The sequence below is a fragment of the Xenopus laevis genome, chromosome 3L (genome assembly GCF_017654675.1).
Source record: "Xenopus laevis strain J_2021 chromosome 3L, Xenopus_laevis_v10.1, whole genome shotgun sequence".
NCBI lineage: Eukaryota > Metazoa > Chordata > Amphibia > Anura > Pipidae > Xenopus > Xenopus laevis.
In genome coordinates this window covers 13497248-13511396 of record NC_054375.1, presented here as the reverse complement: position 1 = coordinate 13511396, position 14149 = coordinate 13497248, and the positions used below count along the sequence as shown (strand labels likewise).

Sequence of the window (14149 nt, the reverse complement as noted above, 5' to 3'; positions counted from 1 at the left end):
GGGGTTAATGCAGTTTGTTTTACTGTTAGTACAAGTTCCAGTCACTAGATGGCAGGGTGGGACAGGGAGTTTTGTTTTAGAAAGTTCTGGAAACAGGTGTAACCTCAGTGTCAATCATAAAAGAGGGGATTGGGCTGAGAAGTCCACAGGGGCGTAATGAAAAAAATGTATGACCCCTTTCTATGTTCCAGGGATATGAAAGGAAAGTTGCCTGCATAGGGTTAATGCTAATTTAAGTCTAAGACACACATAGGTATTTCCCCTGTACTGAGCACAATTCAGCAGGAACAGCCCCTAAGTTTGCTCATAGTCTGTACAGAGAGATCCCATGAAACGATGGCAGCATAGGTATTCCCTGTACTAAGCACAATTCAACAGGAACAGTCCCCTAAGTTTGCTCATAGTCTGTACAGAGAGATCCCATAAAACTATGGCAGCATAGGTATTCCCTTTACTAAGCACAATTCAGCAGGAACAGTCCCTAAATTTGCTCATAGTCTGTACAGAGAGATCCCATAAAACTATGGCAGCATAGGTATTCCCTGTACTAAGCACAATTCAGCAGGAACAGTCCCCTAAGTTTGCTCATAGTCTGTACAGAGAGATTGCATACAACTATGGCAGCATAGGTATTCCCTGTACTAAGCACAATTCAGCAGGAACAGCCCTTATGTTTGCTCATAGTCTGTACAGAGCGATCCCATAAAACTATGGCAGCATAGGTATTCCCTGTACCAAGCACAATTCAGCAGGAACAGTCCCCTAAATTTGCTCATAGTCTGTACAGAGAGATCCCATAAAACTATGGCAGCATAGGTATTCCCTGTACTAAGCACAATTCAGCAGGAACAGTCCCCTAAGTTTGCTCATAGTCTGTACAGAGAGATCCCATAAAACTATGGCAGCATAGGTATTCCCTGTACTAAGCACAATTCAGCAGGAACAGTCCCCTAAGTTTGCTCATAGTCTGTACAGAGAGATCCCATAAAACTATGGCAGCATAGGTATTCCCTGTACTAAGCACAATTCAGCAGGAACAGTCCCCTAAATTTGCTCATAGTCTGTACAGAGAGATCCCATAAAACTATGGCAGCATAGGTATTCCCCTATAATAAGCTCAATTCAGCAGGAACAGCATAGGTATTATCCTGTGGCCCTTTAATTAGAAAGGAAAATGTAAATACTACATGTTGCCCGTCTTAACTGAAGAGCTCAGCCCATTCTGTGCCCACAGCTTCTTTGTTTTTCCTGCTGGCAGAATGACAGAATTTGTGAGCATGAGACTGACTGGTGATACATTTCTGTTCCAGGATAAACAGGCACTGGAAGCAGAACAGACTGCCTAATAAAAACTATAGCAAAATACTGTCATATTCATTTATATTGCAATGGTATTTCCTGCCAACAAAGCAACGTAATCCTTATAGAAAGACAGTCGGACATGCCAGCAGCCTTCTCCACCCCCGCCTATTCTTTAGCAAGAAAGATAACGTCAGAAGAGCTGACAATCAAGATTACATGCCGAAGATAGAATCTTTATACCATTACTATCACTGCTGCTCTACCACTTCCAATGACAAGTGATTATGCTCCTTCCAGACTTCACCTTTAAACCAGTAAAGGGTCAATGGGCTGCCCCATATCAAGTGCATTTAGTTACTGTGCACCTGCTGCTGCTGCTGCTGAGCTTCCTGGAAGGGATTTGCTTATTGCAAAAACCTCAGCAGATGAACAGCAAATCAAATGAGGAAAAACAGTGCAGGAGAGTCTACAAAAAGCAGAGAGAGAGAGAAGCTGTAAGCTCATGGGAACAGTATTCTATCAGCAGCCTAGACAGGAGCACTAACTCACGGGGGAGTTCACAAGGGGTGTAGGAAGAGCGAGACGGGTACAAACTGTGCAATTCCCACCTCCCTGGAGACTGGCACACAGTATGTCTCACTAGTTCTGCTGCAGCTGCAAGTACAGAGGCTGGGGGCAAATCTAAAGGAGCAGGTGGGATAGAAGGAGGGGTGCAAAGGAATTGAGGGGCCTGATCATTATGGAGGTAGGAGTGCAATGGGCATGGGGTAATCAAGCTCAGTCTTGGCCCAATCCTGGTTCAATCATAAGAACTAAATTTGGAACTAGAGAAATGCAACAGAGGCTTCAGGAGGGGATGGTGGGGGGATTAAAGGGCAAGTCGAAACAAAAAATGAAAGATGAAAGGAAACAAAAGCCTCAAGGTTAATAACTCTAATAACTCATAATGATCTATTAAGGGGGTTGTTCACCTTTAAATTAACTGTTGGTATGGTGTAGATTGTCATATTCTGAGACAAATTGCAATAGGTTTTTATTTTTTATTATTAGTGGTTTTTGAGTTATTAAGCGTTTTATTCAGCAGCTCTCCAGTTTGCAATTTCAGCCGTTTGGTTGCTAGGGAGACTGGAATATGAATAGAAGAGGGTCTGAATAGAAAGATGAGTAATAAAAAGTAACAATAACAATACATTTGTAGACCCATTTTTTAAATGGTGTCATTTGAAAGCTGGAATGAATCAGAAGAAGAAGGCAAATAACTCAAAAGCTTTAAAAAAAAGAAAAAATGAAGCCCAATTGAAAAGTTGCTTAGAATTGGCCATTCTGTAACATACTAAAAGTTACCTTAAAGATGAACCACCCCTTTAACCTTCAGAGGGACTCAGGATGGAAAACAACGTGAAAGGCTGTAAATAGGCCAGAACGAAAAGTAGAGGGTTGCTGGGAGTTCTGAAAGACTTGGCCCAACCACCTGAGTGGGATCAAATACAAAACCCAGGTGTCCAAACTAGTGATGGGCGAATAAATTCACCAGGAGAGAATTCACAGTGAATTTCAGCGTTTTGCCACCATCAAATAAATTCGCAAAACTGCCGCAAGAATTTGCCGAACTAAAATTTCAGCCACTGTCAAAAACTTTTGGACGTGCGACGGAAAAGTCGCTTGCTACAAAACCATCGCGCGTCAACACACTTTGGACGCCCATTGACTTTAATGTCAGAATTGACGCGGGCATCAAAATTTGTGTAACTAAATTTTTCTGCATTTCACGAATTTTGCGGGAAATTTGCGAATTTTTTGGCGAAACAGGCCTAATTCGCCCATCACTAGTCCAAACTAAATCCACAAACATCCCCAACCTCTGCTTGTAGGAACTTTACTCCATCACATAGGGGCGGGTTTAGTGATGTAGTTGCAGTGGTGACCTCAGACTTACACCATTGCTACAACTACGCACCATGAGTTACTCCAACAATTCTTGTCTGCAAACATACACACTCCATGTTCCATCACCCCAAAGTAACGCTGTCAGATTAGAGTGATGGGACAAAGAAAATGTTTGGAGGGAGACAGTAGAGGCAGGGGTTGGACATAATTGGGAGGGATGGGATAGGCCTGTGAAGAGAAAGTAAGGTAAGAATGGGGTAGGAGAACAGGTAGGAAAGAAAGAGGTTGGGAAAGAGGAGAAGAATGAACAGATGTGGGATCCAAAGGGTCGGATAGGGGATAGTGAGGGATAAAGTCAGGATATGGAGGAAAGGAGAGCGTAAATGGAGGGGTGGAGTGAGGACCTGGGCAAATTGATAAAAAAGAAGGATATAGAGAGAAGGATAGAGTCCTAATGATGGAGAGAGAAGACGTAGGAATATTAAAGAAATAGAGTCAGCATGGAAGTGAGTGGAGACTGAGAAGAACAGAATGAAGAATCGAGGGGGGTAAGGTAAGAACACTAAGGGGTATTTGGTCAATGTGGATTGAAGGAAAGATTTGGGAACAAGGGAATGAGGGTTAGAGTCGGGCATGGACAGGGCAGGGGTAGAGGGACAATCTAAACTGACAGAAGAAGATTTGGCAAAGAGGTGACAAAGTAAAGAACAGAATGAAGGAACAGAGTGATTTGGGGAGGTGCAGAGTTGTGGTGGGGAAGGATTGGGAGGTGGAAAGATTAGACTGGGATAGAGGCAGGAAAAGGGAAAGAGGGACAGAAAGAGTTATAGGAAGGAGGGAAAGATGGAAGTAAGATTTAAGGTAGAGTATACAGTATATTCTATATTTTATATTTCTGTGTCTGCCATACTGAAGAGAGCATTAATGTACTGCATCTAGAAACACAAGTGTCCTACTGCTGCCAACCAATCAGATGCCCCAGATAAATACAAGTTGTCTTGCCCAAATCACAAAAAACCAAGCTCCATATAAATCAGCACAACTAAAGCAGGAAAATAACACGGCAACACAAAATATCCTGCTGAGGGGAACCAACACAGAACTTTACAACCCCCCGGATAGGGGCAATGGTCTGACCTCCCTAAAATAAACAAGTCAAAACTAGCAAACGTAGTGCCCATTGGGAATGATATGGATGGCGGTGCGTTATAAATGGGTTACGCCATTGCTTTGAATCCCTGCCCTGAATCTGCTTAGTATTTCATGTATATAGAGGATGAGTTAGAGGTTAATAGAGACTGGTCCTCACAGCTTGGAAATAGAACAAAAGATATACTGTAGAAAGGAGGTGACAAGGAAATACCCAACTTTTGGGGGGCTGACTACAAATATTTTTATTTATTTTATTTTAACTTAAAGGGATTCTGCCATAATTTTTATGGTGTCGTTTTTGTTTCGAAATGACACTGTTTACACTGCAAACAATTCACTCTACAATATAAAGTGTCATTACTGAACCAGCAAGTGTATTTTTTAGTTGTAATATTGGTGTGTAGGTGCATCTCAGGTCATTTTGTCATGTGCTTTCAGAAAGAGCCAGCACTTTAGGATGGAACTGCTTTCTGGCAGGCTGTTGTTTCTCCTACTCAATGTAACTGAATGTGTCTCAGTGGGACCTGGATTTTACTATTGAGTGCTGTTCTTATATCTACCAGGCAGCTGTTATCTTGTGTTAGGGAGCTGCTATCTGGTTACCTTCCCATTGTTCTGTTGTTAGGCTGCTGGGGGGGGAGGGAGGGGGGTGGTATCACCCCAACTTGCAGAACAGCAGTAAAGAGTGACTGACGTTTATCAGAGCACAAGTCACATGACTGGGGGCAGCTGGGAAACAGTATGTCTAGCCCCATGTCAGATTTCAAAATTAAATTAAAAAAAAAATCTAATTGCTCTTTTAAGAAACTGATTTCAGTGCAGAATTCAGCTGGAGCAGCATTATTAACTGATGTGTTTTGAATTTTTTTTCCCCATGACAGTATCCCTTAAAAGGGGGCCCAGACCACCAATGGCTTTTTATAAGTGGGTGTGTAGTGATGTGTGGGTCAGGGTTTTCCTGATCCACACCCGACCCTAACCCTCCCTGCTCCAGCACGCGCCCGCTCGCACCTGCGATTCTGAGGTCCTTTTATAGACCCACCCCGCCGATGACGTCACAAAAGGGGCGGGGTGAGCAGACGCGAGACTATAAAACCGGAACCCTGAAGCCGGCACCCGCGAGGAGTAGTGTGAAGTCGACCCGAACCCGCCTTACGGGTTGGCCCGCACATCACTACTGTGTAGCCTTTTTATTGTAATGTGGGATCTGGGGTGGGGCTTGGGGCCAGGCAAATGTTGTTGTACAGGGACCGGTGATTCTTGATGGCAGCCCTGCCTACTCACCATAATTATTTTGGGAAGGAAAGAAATGGTAGAGAGAAAGGGGAGGGTGGGTTGTTCATAGGGAGAAGGAGTGCTCACTAGACGTTGGCAGAGAGAGGAGAACAACAGGGATATTTGGGGACGACACAGTCATTGTCCGAGGGGGGGGGTAGAACGAGGGTTGGGAAGTGCAAATACCGGGATGGAGAGATTTTAGAGACAGGGAGGAATATGTGTCTGCCCACCTTATGGTAACACCACTGGTAGGTACAAAAGGCACTGGGAAGGATGGAGAAAGTGCTACACATTTGGAAAAGTATCATTCTTTAGAGAAGCGGGACATAGATGTCTGGAGATGGAGAGAGAGTGAGAGAGAGTGAGAGAGAGTCTGTGTGAGAGAAGAGAGTGTGTGTGTAAAGAGAGTGTGTGAAGAGAGTGTGAGTGTGTGTGTGTGAGAGAGATCTGCCAATAAAGCTGATTTGATTTGAGTGAGAGAGAGAGAGAGAGAGAGTCTGTGTGTGTATGAGAGAGAGAGAGAGAGAGAGAGAGAGAGAGAGAGAGAGAGAGGCAGGGACAGAGTGGGCTGTGGGATTGGGAGGAATAAATCATTGAGGACAGAAAAGATGATCAGCCAGAGTGAGGGGCAGAGAGAATATTGGGGGGGGCTTCAGTCAGAATGGGGTTAGACAAAGTGACAGATACAGACAGAGGGACAGATACAGACAGAGGGACAGATAGAGACAGAGGGACAGATACAGAACAGAGGGACAGATAGAGACAGAGGGACAGATACAGACAGAGGGACAGATAGAGACAGAGGGACAGATACAGACAGAGGGACAGATAGAGACAGAGGGACAGATAGAGACAGAGGGACAGATACAGACAGAGGGACAGATACAGACAGAGGGACAGATAGAGACAGAGGGACAGATAGAGACAGAGGGACAGATACAGACAGAGGGACAGATACAGACAGAGGGACAGATACAGACAGAGGGACAGATACAGACAGAGGGACAGAAACAGACAGAGGGAAAGGACAGAGTGTCGGATAGAAGTGAGATTGGGTAACCGCTGGGGGGGTGGGAGGGACACAGACAGATTTGGCTGAAATTGGCATTTGGGAGGGAGGGAAATGCGAATAAGAGGGAGGGACAGAGCAGATAGTGGGTGAGACCCTCATAGAGAAGGAAGGGCCTGGGGAGGGACACTGATAGGGGGGAGGATCAGAATTAGGGATGGGAGGGATTGAGGGGAAGGAGCAGAGTCGGGAGTGGGAGGGAAATACTGAAGAAGGGAAGGGGGGTTGCTAGAAGTCCGGGGGCGCAGGGAGAGACAGAGTCAGAGCTGCAGGAGAGGATCACGTTACACTTCTCTGTATCTCCAGCCCCCGCTCCTGATCTGCGCGACCCCTCAGCCCGACTCGGCCGGTATCTGCTGCCTGAGGATCTGTCCCTGGTGCTGAAAGCCGGGCCCGCCTGTAGCACAGAGAGAAGTAGCCGCGACATCTCCGGCCCAGAGACACAGTTGCACTGGAGGAGTCGGGAGTCAAGGGCAACGTGTCGGGGGCGCGGGTTTAGTGGCAGGAGAGTCCGAGGCTGAGTGTGAGGCACAGGCCGGGGCAGCTGCTCTCAAACAGACACCAACTCGGGCCTTGAACAACCTCCGATCCGCCAGCTGTTCCTTAATAATCATCTCACACTTCATAGAAGGACCCCCCATAAACCAAACACTGCAAGAACTCAATAGGGAACCTCTTACTAACAAGGACCCCCAGTCCAAATGTGACAAGTAGCTGATTAACAGGAGAATCCCCCAGGCCTCCAGGGACCATACAAGAGACCCCCCCCCAGGCTGGACACAAACTCAAAGCCCTTAGTTGGGACCCTCGTTAACAAAAGGAGACCCAAACAAGAGTGAAGTTCAAAACCCCCTGCATGGATCTCATTAGCAATAACCAAACCAGGTAACCAGGTAAAGGTACAACTCCAATCCCACATTTAGGATCCTTTTACACCCCAAGATAAGCACCAGCTACTGACCAAGTGTGAGATCACAGCTCTGCTTCTCTTTCCATCCACCAGGACCTCCAACATCTACAAGATTATCCTCACTGGAGACACGGAGACACCCTGGTCTACATATACAAAGAGCAACAATTAAAGGTAATCCACTCTTTTGCGTTTCTACCTATAAACTGATATATACAGGGGGAGGGGGAAGCAGATCCTCCAGCACCTTGACATGTAAAGGAATTCTCCAACAAGTAACCCCATTTATAGGGTCCCAGTGACCATTACTACAAACCTCTCTTGGTGTCCTAATACCGGTCTCTGAAACCAGCAAGCTAAAACTTTCCTAGACGCAATTAAAGGTCAAGCACACCAGTCTACAGATACTTCCAAGCATGGACCTCTGATCAGAAAAGGCACCCATCAGCCCTACAGATGAACAAGGTCAACGTTGACCTAGATACCATCATCTCCCTGTGGAAATTAGCACCCTCACAGGTCCCCCCATCATCAACCAACTTCATTGCCTACCTGGAGTCAATTTAACATTTGTTCAAACAGAGGTGTCTTCACCCACTGGCGTACAATAAACCAAGCCAATGATGATTCATTTCCCTCCTGATGCTTTATAACAGGATATAAGGCTGACAACAGATTCTTTGGAAACAGGTATGAATGGTAAATAACCACAGGGAAGGGGTCTATCAGTAAAGGGACTGCCAAACAATTTCATATGCTCAGCCTGAAGCATTTTCATATTACCGAAACAAGTGTGCGCTATTCTGTGTCGGTGGCTTGCAAGCCGTGTAAGATATGTATGAGATAAATTTCCTCATGTCAACCTTCTTCTTAAATGCTTTGGAACCCAGCTGGGTCCTCCAACTGAGTAGTTACATGGTATCAAGAGAAAAGCAGGTGCAATTATGTGAGTAAATAGCTCCATATCTTCCAAAGTTATACAATCAACTATACAGTCTGGGATGGGTTATATTATAAACAGTCTAAGAGCAGTGGGATAATGTCCAGATTTAGGACTATGTTGACGTTTATTGGTGCCTGCACAGTATGGAGCTATATCTTTCCATGATAAATCTAGATATCTAGATAAATGGTTCACCGGTAACATTTAGAAAGATTTCAGGGGCTGTAGCACTTGTTTGAAGAACATTCATGTAACAATATGAAAGTTAAACAGTAGATACAAAATGGCAAAAGCCTTAGAAATGGAATTGTCTCCATGCATCAGATTTCTTCATTCTGTGCATTCATACTTCACCCCCCAGGTGGTCCAGCCATCTCCAGCTTCTTAGATTCTCATTGTTGACATAAATGAAGCAAAAAAATAAATTCCCCAAGGACCTCCAAGCCTATGTCTTTCTATCATGTGTAGCATCAACTTGAGCACAGACCAATAAGGTTTTCTTGTTGAAAGTTTCCAATGATGGAATCACAAAAAAATAAGGATTGCACACTCAGTCTTAAATAAAGATACAAAAAATATTTTATTAAACACTTACATAATAGCAGGTGTGCGCTTTCCAAATTGTACTTTGTTCCAATGATGGAATGTCGGTGACTAAAATGCTAGAATGTTCCCGTCAGAAAAGGTCCTTGAAATCTTGGGCAGCATCGTTGGCTGCCCCTTATGAGGCTGAATTGGCAGTTGGGCTGGCAGGGAATGGTTTCTTAGAGGACCCAGTTGGAGTTAGCGTTGTGACCCAGCATTGGAAGTAATGATGTGCCTTATGTCAAATACTGATTTAGCAGGAACTTCACTGAGCCCCACCATGAACTGTATGAAGAACCAATTTCTGTTCCCAACTCATAGAATTAGAACCATCATGCTAATGGTTTTGTTTTCTTATTCTCTGGATGGGTTGCTTTGGAAAGGTTGACCTCAATGAGATAGTTGTCAACCTAGTGTTTATGTGCTCAGGTTTAGGCAAATGGATGCCTTTTAGGGCAAGAAGTAATGATCTGCCTTATTTCAGATGTTGATGTAACAGGAACTTTACTGAGACCCACTATGGACCTCACAGAGACCCAAATTGGGTTCCCAACTCTTTTGGAACCATCATGGTTTTGGTTTTTTATTCGGATGGGTGACTCATAGAATTAGACTCATCATGTGAATGGTTTTGTTTTCTTATTCTCTGGATGGGTGGCTTTGAAAAGGTTGACCTCAATGAGATGGTTGTCAACTTAGTGTGTATGTTCAGGCAAATGGATAGATGCCTTTTTGGGCATCATTGGCTGCAACTCATGAGGCTGAATTGACAGTTGGGCTGGCAGGGAATGGTTTCTTAGAGGACCCAGTTGGAGTTAGCGTTGTGACCTCAGCATTGGCTCAGAAGTAATGATGTGCCTTATTTTAAATACTGATGTAGAAGGAACTTCACTGAGACCCACCATGAACTGCACAGTGACCCAATTTAGGTTCCCAACTCATAGAATTAGAACTATCATGGTTTTGTTTTCTTGTTCTCTGGTTGGGTGGCTTTGTAAAGGTTGACCTCAATGAGATGGTTGTCAACCTAGTGTGTATGTGCTCAGGTTCAGGCAAATGGATGGATGCCTTTTTGGTCATCATTGGTTGCAACTCATGAGGCTGAATTGGCAGTTGGGCTTGCAGGGAATGGTTTCTTAGAGGACCCAGTTGGAGTTAGCGTTGTGACCCCAGCATTGGCTCAAAAGTAATGATGTGCCTTATTTTAAATACTAATGTAGAAGGAACTTCACTGAGACCCACTTGAACTGCACAGAGATCCAATTTTGGTTCACAACTCATAGAATTAGAACTATCATGGTTTTGTTTTCTTGTTCTCTGGATGGGTGGCTTTGGAAAGGTTGACCTCAATGAGATGGTTGTCAACCTTTCTTCTTCAACCTTTCTGGCCCATCATTGGCTGCAACTCATCAGGCTGATGGCACGGATTATGATGTTATTCAAATATATCTATGGTCCTCAGACAGCACTGGGGACAAAGAAATCCTCATTTGAGCAGTTTTGTGTGGCTGTCCGCTTGCAACTGATCTGCATGGATAAGAATAGTCACTTCTCATTAAAGGGGAACTATGGCAAAAATGAAAATTTAATATAAGCTTCATCATACTGAAATAAGAAACTTTCTAAATACAACCAATTAAATATTCCGCATTGTTTCTGAAAAAAAAACAAGTTTATCTTCATTATTCCTCTCTCAGCATCTGTTTCTCTTCATTCTGTCTTCATGCAGCAGTTGGGTGTCAGATAATCACTGACAGTTAGATCCAATATATCTTACAGGGGGGCTTCCTTTCCTAGCAGATGTATTAGAGCTCACTCAAATAACTGATTCCAGTACAAATAGATTCTAACAAAACAAAAATTCTGCTCAATTCAATTCTGCTCAAATCCTGCATGTAGAGAGACATGATGTCTGGTGATTTTAATAGAGTGAGCTCTAATACATCTGGATCATTCATCTGACACCCAACTGCTGAATGAAGACAGAATGAAGAGAAACAGATGCTGAGAGAGGAATAGTGAAGATAAACTTAATTATTTCAGAATCAGTACAGAGTTATTCAGCAAAGATACCAAATCCCAGTGGTTGGGATAGAATAGAGGGTTAAATGAAAACTTGACAAATTATGAGCAGCCATATGAAGGACTCTCTCACCAGTCTGTCTCTCTTTGTCGCCCATTCCAGGGAGAGCAGAGCCGACTTGGAGATTTTTTGAAGCTTTTGTCTGCATGATGCCATCAATAGACCAGATTTTAATCACCCCGTCAACATCCAGACTAGCCACCCGGCGCCCGGAGCAGTCGACCCTGCCAGAGAAAAAGCAATAATGTTAACGGCTGGCAAATAAACAACTTTAAAGGGATGGTTCACCTTTGAGTTAACTCTTAGTATGATGTAGAGAGTGATATCATTATTATTATTGACATTTATTTATATCGCGCCAGCATATTTCTCAGTGCTGTAAAGTAAATGTGTTTATACAACGAAATCACATGAATTACATACATAGAACATATGGAGTTAAATACAACACAACCAATAAGGTACAAAAGGCGAGGAAGGCCCTGTGCAAAAGAGCTTACAATCTAAAGGGAAGGGAATAAGACACAAGGCGTGGGATTGGGCAAGATCAGATATAAGTGGGTGAGAGATGTAGTACTGTATGTGGTATTGCATTTGGTAGTTAAGCAGAGGGAGGGGAGGCTTCTCTAAAAAAGTGCGTTTTAAGAGATTTTTTGGAGGAAAGGATTTGGAAACAGTAAAGGGGATGTAAAGGCAAAAATAAAATCCAATACAAATCTCTACACAGTCGCCGACTGCTCTACAGGGAAACAAACAAAGCTGCTTGAGTTCTGCATGGCTGGGAAGTAAGGCGGGGGCTCCCCCTGCTGTTCATAAGTATAATTGTTTCCCTGCAGAGCAGTTAGGGACCGTCTGACAATTCCTATCCACAGCAGTAAATGAAGGGAGAATGTCACTGCATACAGTCAGGTTTCTTATAAAAAACAGTACAGATTTTTTAATTAAAGTATATTGGAGTCTTTTTTCATAAAAGAAAGTAAAAATGGGGTTTTATTATTTTGCCTTTACATGCCCTTTAAACGTTGGGCTCCTGGATTCTACTTTCTGGTGTTCCGGATTGGTGCCTGCCTACAATCAATTTTCTATGACTCACTCCCCTTTGCTGAAGGTTTGGGACATGAGCACCTGAACCCATTGCAGAAATCATTATGGTTATACAGTTGCCCAAGGATTTTGGCTTTCTGTTTTTGAATGAGGATCAGTACCTGCAGTGCATGATGGAGGAATGGTGCTCCGCATACTCGTCCTGGCTCAGCACAATGAATGGTTGTGATGATTTCTCCTCTTTCCTTGCGCTGCTTCCCCCAGAACCTCTGCTCACTGAATCCACCGGCTCATTTTGTGCATCCGAACGCGAATCCGGATCAAGGTCTAAACTCTCGGTCTTCTTTTCGGTGCTCTGGGAACAAAACACATCAGATATATAAATGGCACATCCCAGATCCCTCAGGGACAATCATGATAATCCATCTTATTCCATTTTATTTTCTGCTACTACAGAACAGGAACTGAAACTACAATAATCACATGGTCAGATTAGTCATCGTTTGAGTGATGTTTCTGCAACAACTGAATGATTTTTCCAAAAAGCTTACAAATGGGTCACCAGTTACACCCTCCATCAGGGTTACCAGGTTGGCTGATTTACAGCCAAATTTAAATCCCACGCCGGTTTTGAAAGTACAAACTAGACAAGTCACAGATTTTTGGGTCTATGGCTAGTTTCCAACTTGGAAACCAACCAATGTTTTTTCTTGCCCTAATGTGGCCAAGCCTGCCAACTTTTTGCCAAGTTGAATGTGAGACTACAATACCCAGCATGCAATGTGACTGACTTGCGTAGAAGTCGGGAGTTACCAGATTTTGGGCTCTGTACCCCAGTCTCCCGTCACTCTTAAGCATTCTCACATTTTCCAGTGACTTTCCTCAATTTCAGACAATTTTGGGCCAAAAATCTGCTGGTCACCAAAATGTCTAGAGGTTGACCTGTTTTACCAATATTTACTGAAATTGTATATTTATTACGGCTTTATAGGGTTACCACCTGCCCAGTATTTTACTGGCCTGGATGGTAAAAATTATGGTTGATCGCAATGTTATTAATAGGGAATAAAGATAAATATATAGGAAGGTCAGTGATCCCAATGTTATTAATAGGGAATAAAGATAAATATATAGGAAGGTCAGTGATCCCAATGTTATTAATAGGGAATAAAGATAAATATATAGGAAGGTCAGTGATCCCAATGTTATTAATAGGGAATAAAGATAAATATATAGGAAGGTCAGTGATCCCAATGTTATTAATAGGGAATAAAGATAAATATATAGGAAGGTCAGTGATCCCAATGTTATTAATAGGGAAAAAAGATAAATATACAGGAAGGCCGGTATTTTTGTACGGAAAAGGTGGCAACCTTAGAGCCTTATGGGACCCCTATATCTCCTGAGCCCTCCTCTGTACTTATGCTTGAGTCCTGCGCGGGTCAATTTTTTGAAACTTGTACCAGCAACCCGAAATTTGACCCGCATGTTCCCGCTACTCGCCCCACAATAGGCCAAATAACCTTCCGATCGGGGGACACACAAAACCGGAAGCGAAGTCACATTTGCCCGGAAGTGACGTCACATTTGCCCGGAAGTGACGTACCATTTGCCCGGAAGTGACGTCGAATTTGCCTGGAAATAACGTCGCATTTGCCCGGAAGTGACGTCACTCTGGTGCCGAATCTTCACAAAAGAAAATGTAAAAACTGGAAGAACCACAAGGGTGGTTAGGTATCCAGCCCGATTACCTGCGGACTGCGCGCACAGGGACTTTTTGCCGAAACCTGATCACTTTGCGGGTATTCTGCAGGTACCCGACCCAATGCAGGACTTTAGCTTTCTCCCCGGGTGACAGGCTAACCTGTACCGTTTTGCTTTATGGAAAAATTTGTG

The 14149-nt window shown here is 43.7% G+C and overlaps 2 long non-coding RNA genes across 2 annotated transcripts; one reads left to right on the top strand and one right to left on the bottom strand.

Annotated features, from left to right (window-relative positions):
• The first annotated feature begins 6691 nt into the window (after positions 1 to 6691).
• Positions 6692 to 11514, top strand: LOC121401019. The gene is made up of 2 exons (XR_005966029.1): positions 6692 to 8288; positions 11312 to 11514. It is a non-coding gene; the product is annotated as an uncharacterized LOC121401019 (long non-coding RNA).
• LOC121401030 lies at positions 9103 to 11409 on the bottom strand. The gene is made up of 2 exons (XR_005966050.1): positions 11282 to 11409; positions 9103 to 10653 (listed from the first exon to the last, which is right to left on the bottom strand). It is a non-coding gene; the product is annotated as an uncharacterized LOC121401030 (long non-coding RNA).
• Positions 11515 to 14149: the final 2635 nt, after the last annotated feature.